Genomic DNA, 25,469 nt, shown 5'->3' with positions numbered 1-25,469 from the left:
TACCTGGAGGATACATTTCCACAAATGGTTATTCTTTGTCAAAGAGCATGACTATTTTTAATATATACTGCCTAGTTGAAAGTTAAAATCTCTTTACTAATGAATATCCCAACCAACTACAAGATGAGAGCACCTGTTTCTCTAGATTTGTGCAATAATGGGTTTCCCAATATTATTAATATTTGCTAATGTAATATCCTATCACTGTAATGTTAGAATACTTTTCATTTTTCTCCACCTATTTCCACATAAATGGCATATTTCACGCGTGCATTTCTAAATGCAAACATAATAGTCCCACTTTATGCCTCAGAATATGTCCTTGAATAGTCCTAGGGTTTGATGAGAAAACCTGATGAGTGAGTTTGTGTTTATGTTGTGTCCTGTTTAAATGGAAATTGTGGAGTCATAAGAATGACATACACTGCAGCAGGAGAACAAAATGGTGGACTGCCTTTGCAGAGACAATGGGGAACATATATGAGAGAAGCAAGCATGGCCCCGTCAACGCTGCCCTCTCAAGTCTGCACTGCAGAGAGTCCCTGGCATGTGTGCAAGAACAGTCATGGCAGCGTGGCCAAAATATCAAAATAGCCCCAAAGTCACCTTATTAACGACATCTCAGAAACATCATTTTCAGAAGAAATAATTTCAATAAGTGTTTGCTACAATTTGGATGTTTGACTCCTCCAAATCTCATGTTGAAATTTGATCCCCAATGTTGGAGGTGGGACCTAACAGGAGGTGTTTGGGTCATGGGGGTGGATCCCTCATGAAAGTCTTGGTGCCATCCTTGCTGTGATGAGTGAGTGCTTGCTCCATTAGTTGCCACAAGAGCTGGTTGTTGAAAAAAGCCTAGTACCTCCCATCTCTCTTCTCCCTCTCTCGCCATGTGATCTCTGCACAAGTTGGCTCCCCATGGCCTTCCATCATGAGTGGAAGCTTCCTGAGGCCCTCATCATAAGCAGATGCCCAATCTTAAACTTTCCAACCATCAGAATTATTAGCCACATAAACTTTTTTCTTTATAAGTTATGCAGCCTCAGATATTCCTTTATAGCAACACTAAATGGACTAAGATAGTGGTATAAAAATATATGGTTTATTCCATTTACCCATCAGGACAGCAGTGTGAAGAAAGTGTGGTGAGTTCCATCTCACAGATGATCAAGCTCTGGCTCACAGATACTAAGACCCTCTCCAGATAACTGGCAGAATGGCAATGAGGTTCTATCTCCTACCCTCCCACACAATGGAACCAGCAGCTTCTTATTTGGAGGATGATAATTTTATACTTCCCCAGTATTGTTCCCTAAGGGTACTCACTCAACAGCCCTTCACATTGAGGAAGAGGATGGTAGAGATGAAATCCTGCCCTTTGGGCCATGAGGCATAGCTGTGGGGTCATATGGATTACCAGGTCTCTGAGGTTAACTGTGGGGTGAAATAAAGAAATATAACCTCACGTGGAACAAGAAAGAGCAGCGAAGAGAATAGAAAACAGCAGGCCCTCCAGGGATCACCTCTACCTCTCTCTGTCTTTGCTCCCTTCCCCACCTCATTTGTCTCCTGCTCTTTGTGATAGTATGGGATGTACACAGGTATCCCAGGTACCCTGAGAGAGGATAGAACGATGGGAAGATCTAGACCATGAGAAAGGTGGATCAGGCAGCACAAGTCCTGGAGTCTGTGCCCTGGGTGTTGGTTCACCCACCAGGCGCTCCATCTCTACCTGCTTCTGTGTGCCTCACCATTACTCTTCCACATAGCAATGAAGCTCCCACATAACAGAAATATGCACTCTCCAAGAGAGGCTAGCAGGGGAAGTGACTTACCCCTGAGCCCAGAACATCTCACAGTTACTGGTTTGGGTCTGGCACCAATATGCAGAGAGATCTCTGGTCTCTCTTGCTCCAGTGTCCTGAACAGCAGACAGTATGAGGCTTTCATCAAGCCCCTTGGGACTGCAAAGGAAACACACATCTCTCATGCAGATGGGGGGTAATACAAGGGGACAGGAAAACCCGGGAAACAGGAAGAAGTGGGGTGTATGGTGATTTCATTCCCTTACCCCAAACTCCATTCATGGGGTCCATGATTCAGTTGAATAGAAATGGTGGAATCGGAAGCCAAGATGGCCGAATAGGAACAGCTCCGGTCTACAGCTCCCAGCCTGAGCGACGCAGAAGATGGGTGATTTCTGCATTTCCATCTGAGGTACCGGGTTCATCTCACCAGGGAGTGCCAGACAGTGGGTGCAAGACAGTGGGTGCAGTGCACTGTGCGTAAGCTGAAGCAGGGTGAGGCATTGCCTCACTCAGGAAGCGCAAGGGGTCAGGGAGTTCCCTTTCCTAGTCAAAGAAAGGGGTGACAGATGGCACCTGGAAAATCGGGTCACTCCCACCCTAATACTGCACTTTTCCAACAGGCTTAAAAAACGGCACACCAGGAGATTATATCACGCACCTGGCTTGGAGGGTCCTACGCCCACGGAGTCTCGCTGATTGCTAGCACAGCAGTCTGAGATCAAACTGCAAGGTGGCAGCGAGGCTGGGGGAGGGGCGCCTGCCATTGCCCAGGCTTGATTAGGTAAACAAAGTAGCCAGGAAGCTCGAACTGGGTGGAGCCCACCACAGATCAAGGAGGCCTGCCTGCCTCTGTAGGCTCCACCTCCGGGGGCAGGGCACAGACAAACAAAAAGACAGCAGTAACCTCTGCAGACTTAAATGTCCCTGTCTGACAGCTTTGAAGAGAGTAGTGGTTCTCCCAGCACGCAGCTGGAGATCTGAGAACGGGCAGATTGTCTCCTCAAGTGGGTCCTTGACCCTCGAGCAGCCTAACTGGGAGGCACCCCCAAGTAGGGGCAGACTGACACCTCACACGGCCGGGTACTCCTTTGAGACAAAACTTCCAGAGGAACGATCAGGCAGCAGCATTTCTGGTTCACCAAGATCCGCTGTTCTACAGCCACCACTGCTGATACCCAGGCAACCAGGGTCTGGAGTGGACCTCTAGCAAACTCCAACAGACCTGCAGCTAAGGGTCCTGTCTGTTAGAAGGAAAACTAACAAACAGAAAGGACATCCACACCAAAAACCCTTCTGTACGTCACCATCATCAAAGACCAAAAGTACATAAAACCACAAAGATGGGGAAAAAACAGAGTAGAAAAACTGGAAACTCTAAAAAGCACAGCACCTCTCCTCCTCCAAAGGAACACAGCTCCTCAACAGCAACAGAACAAAGCTGGATGGAAAATGACTTTGAAGAGCTGAGAGAAGGCTTCAGATGATCAAACTACTCCGAGTTACGGGAGGAAATTCAAAATGAATGGCGAAGAAGTTAAAAACTGAAAAAAAATTAGACGAATGGATAACTAGAATAACCAATGCAGAGAAGTCCTTAAAGGAGCTGATGGAGCTGAACGCCAAGGCTCGAGAACTACGTGAAGAATGCAGAAGCCTCTGAAGCTGATGTGATCAACTGAAAGAAAGGGTATCAGTGATGGAAGACGAAATGAATGAAATGAAGCGAGAAGGGAAGTTTAGAGAAAAAAGAATAAAAAGAAATGAACAAAGCCACCAAGAAATATGGGACTATGTGAAAACACCAAATCTACGTCTGATTGGTGTACCTGAAACTGACGGGGAGAATGGAACCAAGTTGGAAAACACTCTGCAGGATATTATCCAGGAGAACTTCCCCAATCTAGCAAGGCAGGCCAACATTCAGATTCAGGAAATACAGAGAACACCACAAAGATACTCCTCGAGAAGAGCAACTCCAAGACACATAATCATCAGATTCACCAAAGTTGAAATGAAGGAAAAAATGTTAAGGGCAGCCAGAGAGAAAGGTCGAGTTACCCACAAAGGGAAGCCCATCAGACTAACAGTCGATCTCTCGGCAGAAACTCTACAAGCCAGAAGAGAGTGGGGACCAATATTCAACATTCTTAAAGAAAAGAATTTTCAACCCAGAATTTCATATTCAGCCAAACTAAGCTTCATAAGTGAAAGAGAAATAAAATACTTTACAGACAAGCAAATGCTGAGAGATTTTGTCACCACCAGGCCTGCCCTAAAAGAGCTCCTGAAGGAAGCACTAAACATGGAAAGGAACAACCAGTACCAGCAAATGTAAAAACATGCCAAAATGTAAAGACCATCGAGGCTAGGAAGAAACTGCATCAACTAACGAGCAAAATAACCAGCTAACATCATAATGACAGGACCAAATACACACATAACAATACTAACTTTAAATGTAAATGGGCTAAATGCTCCAATTAAAAGACACAGACTGGCAAATTGGATAAAGAGTCAAGACCCATCAGTGTGCTGTATTCAGGAAACCCATCTCAAGTGCAGAGGCACACATAGGCTCAAAATAAAGGGATGGAGGAAGATCTACCAAGCAAATGGAAAACAAAAAAAGTCAGGGGTTGCAATCCTAGTCTCTGATAAAACAGACTGTAAACCAACAAAGATCAACAGAGACAAGGCCATTACATAATGGTAAAGGGATCAATTCAACAAGAAGAACTAACTATCCTAAATATATATGCACCCAATACAGGAGCACCCAGATTCATAAAGCAAGTCCTGAGTGACCTACAAAGAGACTTAGACTCCCACACAATAATAATGGGAGACTTTAACACCCCACTGTCAACATTAGACAGATCGAGACAGAAAGTTCACAAGGATGCCCAGGAATTGAACTCAGCTCTGCACCAAGCAGACCTAATAGACATCTACAGAACTCTTCACCCCAAATCAACAGAATATACATTTTTTTCAGCACCACACCACACCTATTCCAAAATTGACCACATAGTTGGAAGTAAAGCACTCCTCAGCAAATGGAAAAGAACAGAAATTATAACAAACTGTCTCTCAGACCACAGTGCAATCAAACTAGAATTCAGGACTAAGAAACTCACTCAAAACCACTCAATTACATGGAAACTGAACAACCTGCTCCTGAATGACTACTGGGTACATAACGAAATGAAGGTAGAAATAAAGATGTTCTTTGAAACCAACGAGAACAAAGACACAACATACCAGAATCTCTGGGACACATTCAAAGCAGTGTGTAGAGGGAAATTTAAAGCACTAAATGCCCACAAGAGAAAGCAGGAAAGATCCAAAATTGACACCCTAATGTCACAATTAAAAGAACTAGAAAAGCAAGAGCAAACACATTCAAAAGCTACCAGAAGGCAAGAAATAACTAAAATCAGAGCAGAACTGAAGGAAATAGAGACACAAAAAACCCTTCAAAAAATTAATGAATGCAGGAGCTGGTTTTTTGAAAAGATCAACAAAATCGATAGACCACTAGCAAGACTAATAAAGAAGAAAAGAGAGAAGAATCAAATATACACAATAAAAAATGATAAAGGGGATATCACCACCGATCCCACAGAAATACAAATTACCATCAGAGAATACTACAAACACCTCTACGCAAATAAACTAGAAAATCTAGAAGAAACGGATAAATTCCTCGACACATACACCCTCCCAAGACTAAACCAGGAAGAAGTTGAATCTCTGAATAGACCAATAACAGGCTCTGAAATTGAGGCAATAACCAATAGCTTACCAACCAAAAAAAGTCCAGGACCAGATGGATTCACAGCCGAATTCTACCAGAGGTACAAGGAGGAGCTGGTACCATTCCTTCTGAAACTATTCCAACCAATAGAAAAAGAGGGAATCCTCCCTAACTCATTTTATGAGGCCAGCATCATCCTGATACCAAAACCTGGCAGAGACACAACCAAAAAAGAGAATTTTAGACCAATATCCTTGATGAACACTGATGCAAAAATCCTCAATAAAATACTGGCAAACTGAATCCAGCAGCACATCAAAAAGCTTATCCACCATGATCAAGTGGGCTTCATCCCTGGGATGCAAGGCTGGTTCAACATACGCAAATCAATAAACGTAATCCAGCATATAAACAGAACCAAAGACAAAAACCCCATGATTATCTCAATAGATGCAGAAAAGGCCTTTGACAAAATTCAACAACCCTTCATGCTAAAAACTCTCAATAAATTAGGTATTGATGGGACATATCTCAAAATAATAAGAGCTATTTATGACAAACCCACAGCCAATATCATACTGAATGGGCAAAAACTGGAAGCATTCCCTTTGAAAACTGGCACAAGACAGGGATGCCCTCTCTCACCACTCCTATTCAACATAGTGTTGGAAGTTCTGGCCAGGGCAATAGGCAGGAGAAGGAAATAAAGGGTATTCAATTAGGAAAAGAGGAAGTCAAATTGTCCCTGCTTGCAGATGACATGATTGTATATCTAGAAAACCCCACTGTCTCAGCCCAAAATCTCCTTAAGCTGATAAGCAACTTCAGCAAAGTCTCAGGATACAAAATCAATGTACAAAAATCACAAGCATTCTTATACACCAATAACAGACAAACAGAGAGCCAAATCATGAGTGAACTCCCATTCACAATTGCTTCAAAGAGAATAAAATACCTAGGAATCCAACTTACAAGGGATGTGAAGGACCTCTTCAAGGAGAACTACAAACCACTGCTCAATGAAATAAAAGAGGATACAAACAAATGGAAGAACATTCCATGCTCATGGATAGGAAGAATCAATACCGTGAAAATGGCCATACTGCCCAAGGTAATTTATAGATTCAATGCCATTCCCATAAAGCTACCAATGACTTTCTTCACAGAATTGGAAAAAACTACTTTAAAGTTCATATGGAACCAAAAAAGATCCCACATCACCAAGTCAATCCTAAGCCAAAAGAACAAAGCTGGAGACATCACACTACCTGACTTCAAACTACACTACAAGGCTACAGTAACCAAAACAGCATGGTACTGGTACCAAAACAGAGATATAGATCAATGGAACACAACAGAGTCCTCAGAAATAATGCTGCATATCTACAACCATCTGGTCTTTGACAAACCTGAGAAAAACAAGCAATGGGGAAAGGATTCCCTATTTAATAAATGGTGCTGGGAAAACTGGCTAGCCATATGTAGAAAGCTGAAACTGGATCCCTTCCTTACACCTTATACAAAAATTAATTCAAGATGGATTAAAGACTTACATGTTAGACCTAAAACCATAAAAACCCTAGAAGAAAACCTAGGCAATACCATTCAGGACATAGGCATGGGCAAGGACTTCACGTCTAAAACACCAAAAGCAATGGCAACAAAAGCCAAAATTGACAAATGGGATCTAATTAAACTAAAGAGCTTCTGCACAGCAAAGGAAACTACCATCAGAGTGAACAGGCAACCTACAGAATGGGAGAAAATTTTCACAACCTACTCATCGGACCAAGGGCTAATATCCAGAATCTACAATGAACTCAAACAAATTTACAAGAAAAAAACAAACAACCCCATCAAAAAGTGGGCAAAGGATATGAACAGACACTTCTCAAAAGAAGACATTTATGCAGCCAAAAGACACATGAAAAAATGCTCATCATCACTGGCCATCAAAGAAATGCAAATCAAAACCACAATGAGATACCATCTCACACCAATTAGAATGGCGATCATTAAAAAGTCAGGAAACAACAGGTGCTGGAGAGGATGTGGAGAAATAGGAACACTTTTACACTGTTGGTGGGACTGTAAACTAGTTCAACCATTGTGGAAGTCAGTGTGGCGATTCCTCAGGGATCTAGAACTAGAAATACCATTTGACCCAGCCATCCCATTACTGGGTATATACCCAAAGGATTATAAATCATGCTGCTATAAAGACACATGCACATGTATGTTTATTGCGGCACTATTCACAATAGCAAAGACTTGGAACCAACCCAAATGTCCAACAATGATAGACTGGATTAAGAAAATGTGGCACATATACACCATGGAATATTATGCAGCCATAAAAAATGAATAGTTCATGTCCTTTGTAGAGATGTGTATGAAACTGGAAACCATCATTCTCAGCAAACTATCGCAAGGACAAAAAACCAAACACCACATGTTCTCACTTATAGGTGGGAACTGAACAATGAGAACACATGGACACAGGAAGGGGAACATCACACTCCAGGGACTGTTGTGGGGTGGGGGGAGGGGGGAGTGATAGCATTAGGAGATATACCTAATGCTAAATGACGAGTTATTGGGTGCAGCACACCAACATGGCACATGTATACATATATAACAAACCTGCACATTGTGCCCATGTACCCTAAAACTTAAAGTATAAAAAAAAAAAAAAAAAAGAAATGGTGGAATCCCCTTCTTCCCTTCCCCAGCACCATCCGGGCACTCATTCCACCACACAGAAATGACACTGACTCACAGTGAAATTAGAAACGTGGGAGTGTTTTCCTTCTCCCATATGCTCTCTAGTCACATGGAAAATAGTTACTATACACTAGAGAAACTTGACAAACCCCAGCTTAATTAAATGATGAAGTTTAACATCACCAGTGACATTAAGTAGGCATCCTGACTACCAGATATAATGTTACAAGAAGGGCACTTCAAATCAATGGTATTCTTTCTCAAAACACATAATCCTGGTCTAATCACAGTAAGAACAACTGGCTAAGCCTGTACTCCTCATGACTGTCAGGGTCATGAAAGTCATCTGGCAGTTCCTCAAATGGATAAGCAGGGAGTTACCAGCAATTCCACTCTTAGGTACATACTCAAGAGAAATGAAAACATAAGTCTACCTGAAAACTTGTACTCAAATGTATGTCGAATTGTCAATCATATTAGCCAACAACTAGAAATAATCCAAATGACTATCAATAGATAAATGATAAAAAATGTAGTCTATTCATACAAGATTTTTCAGCCATTAGAAAGAATGACATTAAGACACATGCTACACCATGGATGAACCTTGACTATATATCATAACCAGGCGAAGGAAGCCAAACAATAAAGAACAAATATTGTACGATTCCATTTATATAAAGCATCTAAACAGGCAAATACATAGACACAGAAAACATTTGTGATTGCCAAGGCTGAAGCAGGAATTAACTGTATTCAAGCACGACAGGACTTTTTGAGGTAATGGAAATGTTAAAAGCTTAATTATGGTGATGGTAGCACAACTCTACACATTTACTGAAATTCATCAAATTTTACCCTTAAAATGGGTAAATTTCATTGTCTGTAAAGTATATTGCAAGAAAGCTGTTTAAAAATATGGTACTACATATTTTTATGCACTATGCCAGTGAGACAGAGCTGTTCACTCCCCTGGAAAGTGGGCTGAAGCCAGGGAGCCAAGTGGTCTAGCTCAGTGGATCCCACTCCCACGGAGCCCAGCAAGCTAAGATCCACTGGCTTGAAATTATTGCTGCCAGCATAGCAGTCTGAAGTCCACCTGGGACGCTCCAGCTTGGTGGGGGGAAGGGTGTCCATCATTACTGAGGCTTGAGTAGGCGGTTTTCCCCTCACAGCATAAACAAAGACACAGGAAAGTTCGAACTGGGTGGAGCCCACTGCAGCTTGGCAAAGCCGCTGTAGCCAGACCGCCTCTCTGGATTCCTCCTCTCTGGGCAGGGCATCTCTGAAAAAAAGGCAGCAGCCCCAGTTAGGGGCTTATAGATAAAACTCCCATCTCCCTGGGGCAGAGCACCTGGGGGAAGGGGTGGCTGTGGGTGCAGCTTTGGCAGACTTAAACGTTCCTGCGTGCCAGCTCTGAAAAGAGTAGCAGATCTCCCAGCACAACACTTGAGCTCTGCTAAGGGAGAGACTGCCTCCTCAAGTGGGTCCCTGAACCCCGTGCCCCCTGACTGGGAGAAACCTCCCAGCAGGGGTCGACAGACACCTCATACTGGAGAACTCCGGCTAGCATCTGACGGGTGCCTCTCTGGGATGAAGCTTCCAGAGGAAGGAATAGGCAGTAGTCTTTGCCGTTCTGCAGCCTCTGCTGGTGATACCCAGGCAAATGGGGTCCGGAGTGGACTGCCAGCAAACTCCAGCAGACCTGCAGCAGAGGGGCCTGTTAGAAGGAAAACTAACAAACAGAAAGGAATAGTATCAACTTCAACAAAAAGGACGTCCACACCAAAACCCCATCCAAAGGTCACCAACAATAAAGACCAAAGGTAGATAAATCCACGAAGATGGGGAGAAACCAGCGCAAAAAGACTGAAAATTGCAAAAACATGAATGCCTCTTCTCCTCCAAAGGATCACAACTCCTCGCCAGCAACGGAACAAAACTGGATGGAGAATGCATTTGACGAATTGACAGAAGTAGGCTTCAGAAGGTGGGTAATAACAAACTTCTCCAAGCTAAAGGAGCATGTTCTAACTCAATGCAAGGAAGCTAAGAAGCTTGAAAAAAGGTTAGAGGAATTGCTAACTAGAATAACCAGTTTAGAGAAGAACATAAATGACCTGATGGAGCTGAAAAACACATCACAAGAACTTCGTGAAGCATACACAAGTATCAACAGCTGAATCAATCAAGCGGAAGAAAGGATATCAGAGATTGAAGATCAACTTAATGAAATAAAGCATGAAGACAGGATTAGAGAAAAAAATGAAAAGGAATGAACAAAGCCTCCAAGAAATATGGGACTACGTGAAAAGACCAAACCTACATTTGACTGTGTACCTGAAAGTGATGGGGAGAATGGAAGCAAGTTGGAAAACACTCTGCAGGATATTATCCAGGAGAACTTCCCCAACCTAGCAAGGCAGGCCAACATTCAAATTCAGGAAATACAGAGAACACCACAAAGATACTCCTCGAGAAGAGCAACCCCAAGACACATAATCATCAGATTCACCAAAGTTGAAATGAAGGAAAAAATGTTAAGGGCAGCCAGAGAGAAAGGACAGGTTACCCACAAAGGGAAGCCCATCAGACTAACAGCTGACCCCTTGGCAGAAACTCTACAAGCCAGAAGAGAGTGGGGGCCAATATTCAACATTCTTAAAGAAAAGAATTTTCAACACAGAATGTCATATCCAGCCAAACTAAGCTTCATAAGTGTGGGAGAAATAAAATACTTTACAGACAAGCAAATGCTGAGAGATTTTGTCACCACCAGGCCTGCCCTACAAGAGCTCCTGAAGGAAGCGCTAAACATGGAAAGGAACAACCAGAACCAGTCACTGCAAAAACATGCCAAATTGTAAAGACCATCGATGCTAGGAAGAAACTGCATCAACTAATGGGCAAAATAACCAGCTAACATCATAATGACAGGATCAAATTCACACATAACAATATTAACCTTAAATGTAAACAGGCTAAATGCCTCAATGAAAAGACACAGACTGGAAAATTGGATAAAGAGTCAAGACCCATTGGTGTGCTGTATTCAGGAGACCCATCTCACGTGCAAAGGCACACATAGGCTTGACATAAAGGGAAGGAGGAATATTTACCAAGCAAATGGAAGCAAAAAAAAAGCAGGTGTCAGTTTATTTTTGATGAGTTTAATCTAATTGGCTGCATATTTTGTGACTTATTTATTTATATTTAGTACTATCTTTTCAAGATTTTTTTTTTCAGTCAATAAATTTGGACTTTGCACTTCTAACTAGCTTGATACAGCTCCAGACAAAGCTAAGAGTCTAGGTAAGCAGTCAATCTGGTTGTGGATTGTATCAGAAAAATGACTTTAGCAACTTATTTAGAGAGGCTATGCTCAGGTTCCCGCATCCATAAAAATTGGTATAATAACACTCATTCCCCTTTTATTTTGCAGACATCATAAAAATACATAAGATAATTAAAGGAACCCAAATATATGGGAATAAACATATAAACCTGAGGTAGGACTGTTATTAGAATGATGATAAACAATGAGCATATTCAAAATCTGAGTAATTAATACAAACTGTCCAAGACCATTTTTAAATATTGCATGCATATGGAAACTTGGAAAGCAAGAAGGAATCACAAGCTGGGCTATTGGGAAAGTTTGAGAGTCCTAATCCTGCCAGAGGCACTGCAGGGTGTAGTCACTTGCAACATTCCTGTCTGACAGCTCCCAGGTGACTAGATAGATTTGTGTCTTTCCCACCAGCCTGTGCTGAAAAAGTCTTCCCTGTTATTTAAAAACAGGCATGGTTCCTCTCACTTCTGGTAGGAGCAAAGGCCAGTGGCCTGATGGGACAAATAACCTTTCCTTCTCTGACCCCAGAAAATATCCATATTAATTGGAATTGAATATTGAAATGTACCACCTTTGCATACGTCTAAAACTTGCAGCCTCTGGCTTCATTATGAGTCAGATGCCAAATGGGAAAGATAGTGGGTGGGTCCTGAAACAAGGCTTTGAGTGTTTTCTGCATCTCTGTGAGCAGCCAGGCTTTCTACTGCTTGTACCATTAAAGTTGAATATAAAACTGTCATTTAAAAGAAAGAGTGCCAGAGCATCTCTTTCCTTCCCCACTGTATTGTGGGTCCATTGACACTTCCATAGAGCTTTGAAGTCCCCTTTCTGACAAGGTTTCTCTTCCAATTATTTTCTTCTTCTTCAGCTTTGAATTTATTCTTGTTCATACTTATCTCAGTTGCAATTTTTCATTTATCTGCAGGATTATTTGATTAGTGCCTTCCTTGCCAACGAAAGAGTAAATTAGAATAAATCAGGGGCTATATTTATTTTTCTAGGGCTGCCATATTTATCACAGACAAACAAGTAAACAAATAAAATAAAAAGTTACAGGACACTCAGCTAAATTTGAATTTCAGATAAACATGGAATAATTTTTAGTATAAGAATGTTGCTTATCTAAAATTCAAATTTAACTAGGAATCCTATATTTTATCCTGCAACATTTTTAGTCACAGTTTACCTTCAGGGCTTATCATAGTATTAAGAACATTGTAAGAGTTCAATTAAAATGTCTTGAATGGATGAATGCCAGATTGCAGGGAGGAAAGTATCATAACATCTTAGACAGTTGCAAATACATAAGATTGCATACTTGTATACTTATAATCCATTTCCAAAAACACTTCCTTAAAGTAAATTTTCAAAAGCCAGGAACAACCCATAGAGCTCATAGATAAAACTTTTGCAGAGTAGTAGTCAGTAAAAATGTCATACCACAATTCCACCATCAACATATTTTCGATTCTCCTGATATCTATACAGAAAAGGTAACAAAAAATCATATACACATCACATAATTAACTAAAAACCAAATCTGAACCAAAAAGACTCTCTTCATTTTTTACAGTGTTGATTGAAATACAGTAGGCAAAACTTACAAAATATGTAGTTGTAAGTAGAAACATTCACTAGAGATCAAAGGGTGTAGAAATAGCCAGGAAAACTGGCAAATAACCCTCATAAGGTTTTGAGTGTACCTCAGATATTGTTCTTTGTCATCATTGTTATAATTGTTTGACCTAATTGCTGTCTATAAATTAAAAAGCAGATTATTGTCTTCTCAGACCGTTTTTATGTTTCTCTTTTCTTTCATTAATTTCAACAAATACTGAATGTCTATTGTGTGTAAGACAATGTCTAAAACAAAATAAAAATCTGTGTACATATGAAAAAAAAAATATGGTACTGACCTGGTCTTCTGTTGTACCACAGTAATGACCAAACGTTTTCATACAAAAGAATTGATGCATATGTTTTACATAAAAATGAATGCATATAGGGCCGGGTGTGGTGGCTGACGCCTGTAATCCCAGCACTGTGGGAGGCCGAGGCAGGCGGATTACGAGCTCAAGAGATGGAGACCATCCTGGCCAACATGGTGAAACCTCGACTATACTAAAAATGCAAAAAATTAGCTGGGCGTGGTGGTGCGCACCTACAGTCCTAGCTACTCAGGAGGCTGAGGCAGGAGAATCGCTTGAACCCAGGAGGCGGAGGTTGCAGTGAGCTGAGATCACACCATTGCATTCCAGCCTGGCAACAGGCGATACTCCGTCTCAAAAAAAAAAAAAAAAAAAAAGAATGCGTATAAAGAGTGCCTGTGTCCTAGCCCTGCTGCCTCTGTCCTGTAACTCCAAGCAATGATCATTCCTCTTCCCCCTTCCCCTCATCGCTACATCAGGATGTGCTTGTGTACAAAATTTGATTGCATCTGATCACTTCCACGTCTTCCAATTGTGGCAATGGCATGACAGCAGGTCCATGACGGAGTCCAGGACCCACCCTATGTGATAGGATGTCAGCATTAACTAATTTCTTCAGTCCTCTGTGGCCGACCTCACATGCCTCCCCTTGGGGAGTCTAAATGGCACAACTCTATGTGTGCCACTATGTCAATACATATCAAAGGGTACACACCACTTACATAAACAATTTCCCTTGTAGAAATTCATCTTCAGAATGTAGTGAAGAATGTTGATAAGCATCTGGTTATAAGGACTGCCATCCTGATAATTCTCTTTTGTCACTTCTGAGCCTGAATTTGGGAAGAGAAACCAAATGAGACACAAACCCACAAAAGGGCAGAGGGAAATGTGGTTGTCAGCACACACACACACACACACACACTCACTCACACAAACTGAGACATTTATCATGTTGTGTTATATTTCTCCTAAGACAGCTTGCTGGACTCAAGGAAGACACATTCAACTCACTAGCGCAAATAGCCACAGGAATTGTGCCCGTAACTGTGCCCTTCAGCAGTGCACAGACTCTGAAAAGATGCCATCCACACAGTGTAGATAATAGGAAATATCAGGACAGTCTGAATAACAAGAAGTTGTGAAAATTGATTATGTTACATCCATAGGATGGAATTCCAGAAGGCAACAAAAACGAGTTATAATGAAAGTAATGATGAGAGATGACTTCTTGTGTACCAAATTAATGATTCTCATTATTTCTAATGTGTGAAGAACTAGGTACTTTCATACTGTGATATAGGCAATATAAATTAGTAATAGTATTTTGAATTGATTATTAATATAAAATGTTATAGTTCAAAGGGTTTGAAAATGAAACTTTTAGGAACTTATTATAAATAAATGCTTACAAACATATTTGAATATACATGAGCATGGCGTTAAGTACATTATTTTCGGTCATAGAAATGGTAAGGGAACTAAATTTTCATTGCTATAATACTAGTGAAATAAATTTGAGGGTATCCACGCAATGAAATACATAGTCCAAAAAAAAAAAGTGAGATTTTGTGTTTAAGTATTTTAAGATGTTATCACAGACGTATATTTCCATGAAAAGATGGTTATAATAAGGGCAAACTTGGGTTACGAAGATAATAAAAGATCTGCATCCATTTTAGCTTACCCAGGTCTCCAGCTATTTATCCATATGTCTCAAAGCATTTAAAATATATATTTGTTATTCTGACATAGTTTTCTCTTCCACATAGTAAAAGGCTCCATTTTTTTAATGGAGGCTGTCAGTATTCCTACACACTGGGAATGCCCAATTTCCCACTCAGACTTCTAGAAAACTCTGTAGGGCGGGGCTTGGGCCACAACTCCTCCCTCCCACTTTCCTACTGTGATGTTCAAGCTGCATGCAGTTCAGGCTTCAGTCACGAGGGGGCACCACCGTACCACCATTGTCAAACTTCTCCACAGACGTGTTTGCATGGAGCAAAAAAAAATACCTCACTTAAAACCCAGCATATGAATTTACATATAGAATGACTCTAATTCTGTCAGAATAAAATTGATAAGTGTAAAAGAAGACAGTAAAATCCTCTACTCTGGGGCATCCATAAGATGAAACATGAGATACCTCTAGTGCACACTGGCAGCCCGTGGCAGGCAGAATTATTGTAATTTGGTATATTTTTGAAAGTTTAGTGACTATGTATATTGCATTTTATGTGAATTATCTGTTCATATCTTTTGATGATTTCTCTACTCATTATTAAGACTTCTTCCATATCAAGGATATTATGTATTAACCATTCGAAATACTAAATATAGATAGCAAATAAACATATGAACTAGTGAAAGACTATACAATTTCTGTGTTTAAAAGCAATACAACAGAATTGAACACAAATGAGCAAAGACATCAATCATATCAATAACAATAAATTGGCTTAACTCATCTATTAAAAGTATTTCAGATTGCCTATTGAAGAAAAATCCAAAGCTGTGCTTTTCCAAGTGATACATGTAAAACAAACGTATTCATATAGGTTAAAAATGTAAGGATAAATATATACTAGGCAGTTGACAATATAAAGAAAGTAAGGGTTACAATCTTGATAATTAAAAGAAAAAAACTGAGACCAAAATGGATTTAAAGAGACAAAAAAACACAGTTGATAAAGTCAAAGGCTACAATTCACAAGGAAGATGGGAGCTACTCATATATGCAGTCATGTGGTAAAAATATTGATAGAGCAAAAACTACAGTAGTGCAAAGAGAAGTAGGAAGAAGCACACCATTTAATAATAGAAATTCTACCACATTTCCTATAATCCAAAAACGTTCAGGTGGAGAAAAATTTAACAACTGTAGAGAAGACTTAAGCAACATAATTCCAAGGGTAGATCTTACAGATACACTTATTCTAAATTGTGAAGCCTAATATTAGGCAACACACCTACTTTTCATATAAACATGGATCATTCATGAAAATTGATTCTATCTGAGGCTATTAAACAAAACTTGCACCCAAATGGAAATAGATTAAAATTGCAGAATTTGGTGCATATAATCATAATGAAAACAGAGCATGTACGAATTTAGCTAGAGTTGCTATCAGAGACTATTTTAAAGCATTAAATACCTATATCAATAAAAATGAAAATGAGTTAAACATTCAATTCAGAAAGCCTGATAAAGAACCACAATGTAAACTAAAAGAATGCAGACAAAAAGAATACTTAATGGTAAAATTAGAAGTGAATATGTAAAGAAATAACATCTCAGCACAGTTGGGATGAGAAGGAAGCAAACATTGGTGCTGTGAATAATGTGTCAAAAACTGTGCTAGGATCTGGAGGAGGTTTCCTCTTGAACTCCTCACAATGCTCTCTTAAGAATCAAGTTTGTGTGTGTGTGTGTACATATAGACATACAATGTTAAATTAGGTAGTTGGAGGACAAGAACACCTATAGTATTAATGTGTGTGTGTGGTTGTATGAAGACAAATATGCAAAAGAATACTATATTTTGTCTAGGGACGCTCTCATATGTAGTAAAGTAATAAAAAAAAAAAAGTGGAATAAATACCGCATTCTGGATATTGATTATTTCTAGGAGTGAAGAAAGGGTCATGGAGGAGTAAAGTTTTTCTTAACTTGGATTAATTTTATAGTTCTCTATACTTTTTATCTGAAATATTTCATAAGTAGCAGGGGTTTTAAGGGATATAGTGTTTTTTTCATAAGTATAATCCATACTCAGCAAAGGCTTAATATTGAGCCAAGTAGTGAAGTTAAAAATACCAGTCCCATCATAAACTGGGCGCAGTGGCTCATGCCTGTAATCCCAGCACTTAGGGAGGCCAAGGCAGGTGGATCACTTGAAGCCAGGAGTTCGAGACCACCAGCCTGGCCAATACAGCAAAACCCGTCTGTACTAAAAATACAAAAAAAAAAAAAAAAAATTAGCTGAGTGGTCAATATGTTACATGTATGCCATTTCCAATCAGATGCATTGTTTAAGAACTGAGGCTGATCAACTGGTAAAGGGTTCAGTGCGAAGCAAATCTGGGGCAAGGCACGGTGGCTCCTGCCTGTGATCACAGAATTTTGGGAGGCCGAGGTGGGAGGATTCCTTGAGCCCAGGAGTTCAAGATGAGCCTGAACAACATAGTGAGATTCCATCTCTACCAAAAAAAAATTAAAAATTAGGCAGAAGTGGTGGCACACGGCTGTAGTCCCAGCTACTCAGGATGTCAGGTGTCTCACACCTGTAATCCCATCTACTCGGGAGGCTGAGGCAGGAGAATCAACTGAACCCGGGAGGCAGAAGCTGCTGTGATCCGCGATCACGCCACTGCACTCCAGCCTGCGTAACACAGCAAGACTCTGTGTCAAAAAAAAAAAAAAATTAATCCTATCATGGTTGAAATTAACATTGGGCTATGTTCTTTGGGATTTATTTTGTGTATACATGTATGCACATGCACACTGTACATGCATTACATATACAACTCATATAATAATTAAAATACCATATGTATAGTTTAGTACCCTGTATTTTTTGTTATTTTAGTTTTCCTTTTACCTTAAGTACTAACATGTGGATGAGGCATTCTGGTTAAATTACAAGGTAAAAGATATGATACAACTTTGCTTTTTTTTTTTTTTTTAAGGTTCTTGCTCTATCACCCAGGCTGTAGTACAGTGGTGTGATCACAGCTTACTGCAGACTTGACTTCCTGGGCTCAAGCAGTCCTCCCACCTCAGCATCCTCAGTAGCTGGGACTACAGCCATGTGCCATCACTCCTGCCTAATTTTAAAAAATTTTTTGTAGAGATGGGATCTCACTATGTTGTTCAGGCTCATCTTGAACTCCCGGGCTCAAGGAATCCTCCCACCTCGGCCTCCCAAAGTTCTGTGATCACAGGGAGGAGCCACCGTGCCTTGCCCCAAATTTGCTTCCCAATGAACCCTTTACCAGTTGATCCAGCCTCAATTCTTAAACAATGCATCTGATTGGAAATGGCATACAGGTAACATATTGAATAATATGATATGTTTGGGTCTGCTCATGAGATTTCTATAGACTTCCTTTAATCTATATATCAAACACTGTCCAACAGTTAATTCATTATAGGTTCATGAAACATAATACCTGGCCATGTATTCCTACTCCTATTATTCACCCTTTTGATAGTTAAAATGAATAATAATAAAATATGCTAACAATTATAGGGTATATAGTATTAATAGATAAATTGCTTACTATAGATCATACAACCAAAAAGTGATGGTTCCCAGGGTCAAATTCAGAAACTTCTCGCCCCAAAGACCACACTTCTAATCACTGTTTCTATACTGTTTCTACACTGAGTGCTCCTCTGTGTTTGGGCTGAGGCCAACAAAGGGAAGGGGCTTTCTCAAAGACCTGTGGTCAGTTGATGGGTTTTGCAGCTGGGCTACAAGGTTAATGATTCTCATCTTCAGTCCAGCTGGCCCATTAATATTCCTGGCTCTTCTGTACTATTTCTTCTTGGGGCTCAATAAGAAATTCCAGAGGGATCATGGTGGATGGGAGGCAAGACTAGATTGTAGCTCCCATGTGGACAGACAGAGCAGTGTGTGGAGACTCACATCATGTACTTTTGCTCCAGAACTACTGCAGAAATAAACAAGGAAAGCTGAGAGAACCCAAAGACCTTCTGAAAGAAGGAGATTGTTCATGCAGGACCCAGGAGACACTCCAAATACTGTAAGTGCCCAAGCTATGGAAGTGGGAAAGGGGGGATCATCCACCCCCGAACACACACCCTCACTGGGGAACCTGAAAGACTAGACCATGGAAGAAGATTCTGACCTCACCTGGAGCTGAGTCAATTCAGAAAGCCAAGCGAAATACAGGGGTAGAGGAAGCAAGAGGAAAAACCCTGTGGGCTCCCTGGGTCCCCTAGGAAGCCATTTCTGCCTTGTCTCACAGAAGTCTTTGGGGAGGGCTACCAGAGCTACTGGGAAAAGACCACAGGGAGAAGGAAACCTCCAGTTGAACTCCAGTTGAACTTTGTAACAATTCCAACCGAATGTGAAGTCTCCTGGCCAGAACTCAGGGGAAGGCATGAATCTGGTGTACAGATGCCACAGGAAAGGAGGCATGAAAGCCCAGCTTGCTTTCACACCTGGGAGGCTGGTAGCCTGGGGCAAGTTCTCAGCCCTGCTCACCCACTGCCTGGAAACACACTTGGTGCTGTTGGGGGACCATGGTGGGAGTGAGACCAGCCTTTTGGGTTGCATGGGAGCTGGGTGACGCCTGTGACTGTCAGCTTTCTCCTACTTCCCTGACAACCTGCAAGACACAGCAGAGGCAGCCATAATCCTCCTGGGAATTTAACTCCATTGACCTAGGAACCACATTCCCATCCCCCACAGCAGCTGCAGCAAGAACCGCCTAAGGGAAGTCTGAGCTCAGACACGCCTAGCCCTGCCCCCACCTGATGGTCCTTCCCTACCCACACTGGTAGCTGAAGACAAAGGGCATATACTCTTGGGAGTTCTAGGGCCCTACCCACCTGATCCTCCCTATACTACCACAGCTGATGCTGTCTTCAAAGCGCCACCTCCTGGCAGGAGGCCAACCAGCAAAAAATAGCACATTAAACAACCAAAACCAAGGACCCTCACAGAATCCATTTTAGCCCCCTGCCACCTCCACTGGAGCAGGCGCTGGTATCCACAGCTGAGAGACCTGCAGATGGTTCACATCACAGGACTCTGTGCAGACAACCCCCAGTTCCAGACTGAGCCTGCTAGGTGGCTAGATGCCTAGATGCCAAAGAGAGATAACAATCACTACAGCTCAGCTCTCAGGAAGCCATATCCCTAGGAAAAGGGGGAGAGTACTACATCAAGAGAACACCCCACGGGACGAAAGAATCTGAACAACAGCCTTGAGCCCTAGACCTTCCCTCTGACAGAGCCTATCTAAATGAGAAGGAACCAGAAAAACAATTCTAGTAATATGACAAAAGAAGATTCTTTAACAATCCCCAAAAATCACACTAGCTCACCAGCAATGGATCCATACCAAGAAGAAATCCCTGATTTACCTGAAAAAGAATTCAGGTCAGTTATTAAGCTAATCAAAGATTCACCAGAGAAAGGTGAAGTCCAATTTAAAGAAATCAAAAAAGTGATACAAGAAACGAGGGAAGAAATCTTCAGTGAAATAGATAGCATAAATAAAAAACGATCAAAAGGAAATTATTTCAGGAAATAATGGATGCACTTAGAGAAATGCAAAATGCTCTGAAAATTCTCAGTAATAGAATTGAACAAGCAGAAGAAAGAACTTCAGAATGCAAAGACAAGGTTTTCGAATTAACCCAATCCAACAAAAACAAAGAAAAAATAATTTAAAAAATGAACAAAGTCTCCAAGAAGTCTGGGATTATGTTAAATGACTAAACCTAAGAATAATCCATGTTCCTGAGGAAGAAGAGAAATCTAAAAGTTTGGAAAACAGATTTGGGGGAATAATTGAGGAAAACTTCCCAAGCCTTACTAGAAACTTAGACATCCAAATACAAGAAGCTCAAAGAACACCTGGGAAATTCATCGCAAAAAGATCATCGCCTAGGCACATTGACCTCATGTTATCTAAAATTAAGATGAAGGAAAGAATCTTAAGAGCTGTGAGGCAAAAGCATCAGGTAACCTATAAAGGAAAACCTATCAGATTAACAGCAGATTTCTCAGCAGAAACCCTACAAGCTAGAAGGGATTAGGGTCCTATCTTCAGCCTCCTTAAACAAAACAATTATCAGCCAAGAATTTTGTATCCAGTGAAACTAAGCTTCATAAATGAAAGAAAGATACAGTCTTTTTCAGATGAACAAATGCTGAGAGAATTTGACACTACCAAGCCAGCACTACAAGAACTGCTAAACGGCGCTCTAAATCTTGAAACAAATCCTGGAAACACATCAAAACAGAACCTCTTTAAAGCATAAATTTCACAGGACCTATAAAACAAAAATACAATTAAAAAAAAACACAAAGTATACAGGAAAAAAAATAGCATGATGAATGGAATAGTACCTCACATCTCAATACTAATCTTGAATATAAATGGCCTAAATGCTTCACTTAAAAGATACAGAATTGCAGAATGGATAAGAATTCACCAACCAACTATCTGCTGCCTTCAAGAGACCAACCTAACACGTAAGGACTCATATAAACTTAAGGTAAAGGGGTGGAAAAAGACATTCCATGCAAATAGACACCAAAAGTGAGCAGGAGTAGCTATTCTTATATCAGACAAAAAAGCTTTAAAGTAACAGCAGTTACAAAAGACAAAGAGGGACAATATGTAACTATAAAAGGCCTTGTCTAACAGGAAACTATCACAATCCTAAGTATATATGCACGTAACACTGGAGCTCCCAAATTTATAAAACAATTACTACTACACCTAAGAAATGAGATAGACAGCAACACAATAATAGTGGGGGACTTCAATACTCCACTGATAGCACTAGACAGGTCATCAAGACAGAAAGTCAACAAACAGTGGATTGAAACTATACCCTAGAACAAATGGACTTAACACATATTTACAGAACATTCCATTTAACAACCACAGAATATACATTCTATTTAATAGAGAATTTGACACTACCAAGCCAGCACTACAAGAACTGCTAAAAGGAGCTCTAAATCTTGAAACAAATTCTGGAAACACATCAAAACAGAAACTCTTTAAAGCATAAATCTCACAGGACCTATAAAACAAACATACAATTTAAAAAAACACAAGGTAGACCAAGATAAACTCCAAGATAGACCATATGATACACCACAAAATGAGCCTCAGTAAATTTAAGAAAATTGAAATTATATCAAGCACTCTTTCAGACCACAGTGGAATAAAACTGAAAATCAACTCCAAAATGAGTTGAAGGTTCAAAACCATGCAAATACATGGAAATTAAATAACCTGCTCCTGAATGATCACTGGGTCAAAAACAAAATCAAGATGGAAATTTAAAAATTCTTCAAAGTGAACGACAATAGTGACATAGCCTATCAAAACCTCTGGGATACAGCAGAGGTGGTGCTAAGAGGAAAGTTCATAGCCCTAAACACCTACGTCAAAAAGTCTGAAAGAGCACAAACAGACAATCTAAGGTCACACCTCCAGGAATTAGAGAAACAAGAATAAACCAACCCCAAACCCATCAGAAGAAAGGAAATAACCAAGATTAGTGTAGAACTAAATAAAATTAAAACTAAGAAAAACAATACAAAAGATAAATGAAACAAAAAGCTGGTTCTTTGAAAAGATAAATAAAATTGATAGACCATTAGCAAGATTAACCAAGAAAAGAAGAGAGAAAATCCAAATAAGCTCAATTAGAAACAAAACAGGAGATACTACAACTGACACCACAGAAACATAAAAGATCATTGAAGGCTACTATGAACACCTTTATGCAAATAAACTAGATAACCAAAGGGAGATGGATAAATTCCTGGAAATATACAACCCTCCTAGATTAAACCAGGAAGATATAGAATCTCTGAACAGACCAATAACAAGCAGTGAGATTGAAATGGTAATTTTAAAATTGCCAACAAATAAAGTCCAGGACCAGATGGATTCACAGCTGAATTCTATCAGACATTCAAAGAAGAATTGGTACCAATCCTATTGACACTATTCTAAAAAACAGAGAAAGAGGGAATCCTCCCTAAATCATTCTGTGAAGCCAGTATCACCTTAATACCAAAACCAGGGAAGGACATAACAAAAAAGAAAACTACAGACCAATATCCCTGATGAACACAGATGTAAAAATCCTTGGCCAGGCGTGATAGCTCATGCCTGTAATCCCAGCACTTTGGGAGGCCAAGGCAGGTGGATCACTTGAGGTCAGGTGTTCGAGACCAGCCTGGCCTACATGGTGAAACCCTGTCTCTACTAAAAATACAAAAATTAGCCAGGTGTGGTGGCACGCACTTGTAATCCCAGCTACTTGGGAGGCTGAGGTGGGACTGCTTGAACCTGGGAGGTGGAGGCTGGAGCAAGCTGAGATCACACCACTGCACTCCAGCCTGGGCAACAGAGTGAGACTCCATCTCAAAAAACAAACAAAAAAAAAACCTCAACAAAATACTAGCGAACTGAATCCAACAACATATCAAAAAGAAAATCCACCATGATCAAAAATCACATGACCATCTCAACAGACACAGAAAAAACATTTGACAAAATCCAGCATCCCTTTAGGATTAAAACTCTCAGAAAAACTGGCATACAAGGGACATAACTCAATGTAATAAAAACAATCTATGACAAACCCACAGCCAACATAATACTGAATGGGGAAAAGTTGAAAGCATTCGCTCTGAGAACTGGAACAAGACAAGGATGTCCACTCTTACCACTCCCATTCAACATAGTAGTAGAAGTCCTAACCAGAGAAATCATACAAGAGAAAGAAATAAAGGGGATCCACTTTGGTAAAGAGGAAGTCAAACTGTCACTGTTTGCTGATATGATTGTATACCTAAAAAACCCTAAAGACTACTCCAAAAAGCTCCTAGAACTGATAAACTAATTCAGCAAAGTTTCCAGATACAAAATTAATGTACAGAAATCAGTAGCTCTCCTATACACCAACAGCAACCAAGCTGAGAATCAAATTAAGAACTCCTTTTATAATAGCTGCAAAAAAATAAAATAGAATACTTAGGAATACACCTAACCAAGGAGGTGAAAGACCTCTACAAGGAAAACTACAGAACACTGCTGAAAGAAATTATAGACAACACAAACAAATGGATACACATCCTATGCTCATGGATGAGTACAATCAATATTGTGAAAATGACCATACTGTCAAAAGCAATCTACAAATTCAATGCAATTCCCATCAAAATACTACCATCATTCTTCACGGAACTAGAAAAAACAATCCTAAAATTCACATGGAACCAAAAAAGAGCCTGTATAGCCAAAGCAAGACTAGGCAAAAAGAACAAATATGGAGGCATCACATTACCTTACTTCAAACTATACTATAAGGCCAGAGTCACCAAAACAGCATGGTACTGGTATAAAAATAGGCACATAGACTATATATGAAACATTTATATATATATATATATATATATACACACACATATATATATACACATATATATATACACACACACACACACACATATATATATATATATATATATAAAACAGAATAGAGAACCCAGAAACAAAGCCAAATACTTAGAGCCAACTGATCTTCGACAAAGCAAACAAAAACTTCAAGTAGGGAAAGGACACCCTATTCAACAAATGGTGCTGGGATAATTGGCAACCCACATGCAGAACGATGAAACTGGATCCTCATCTGTCATCTTATAAAAAATCAACTAGAGATGGATCAAAAACTTAAATCTAAGACCTGAAACTACAAAAATTCTAGAAGGTAACATCAGAAAAACCATTCCAGGCATTGGCTTGGGCAAGGATTTCATGATAAGAAACCGAAAGCAAATGCAATAAAAACAAAGATGAACTGCTGGGACTTAATTAAACTAAAGAGTTTTGCATGGCAAAAGGAACAGTCAGCAGAGTAAACAGACAACTCACAGAGTGGGACAAAACCTTCACAATCTATACATCTGATAAAGGACTAATATCCACAACCTACAACAAACTCAAACAAATTAACAAGAAAAAAAAAACAAACAATCCCATCAAAAAGTGGGCCTAGGACATGAATAGACAATTCTCAAAAGAAGATATACAAATGGCCAACAAACATGAAGAAAAGCTCAACATCACTAATGATCAGGGAAATACAAATAAAAACCAAAATGTAATAT

At 40.0% G+C, this 25,469-nt stretch overlaps 1 protein-coding gene across 30 annotated transcripts in view; it reads right to left on the bottom strand.

The window, feature by feature from the left end:
• The window catches only part of LOC100986445 (ras-related protein Rab-40A-like), a 221,663-nt gene that overhangs the window by 62,536 nt on the left and 133,658 nt on the right, over nucleotides 1–25,469 (bottom strand). For all 30 annotated transcript variants that reach the window (XR_010111264.1, XR_010111278.1, XR_010111283.1 and 27 more), the window contains one exon: nucleotides 14,292–14,402. The gene's annotated coding sequence lies outside the window, so the exon portion shown is untranslated. The remainder of the gene's footprint in view (nucleotides 1–14,291; nucleotides 14,403–25,469) is intronic.

Source organism: Pan paniscus, chromosome X (assembly GCF_029289425.2).
Source record: "Pan paniscus chromosome X, NHGRI_mPanPan1-v2.0_pri, whole genome shotgun sequence".
Lineage (NCBI taxonomy): Eukaryota > Metazoa > Chordata > Mammalia > Primates > Hominidae > Pan > Pan paniscus.
This window is presented reverse-complemented; position numbering and strand designations above follow the sequence as displayed.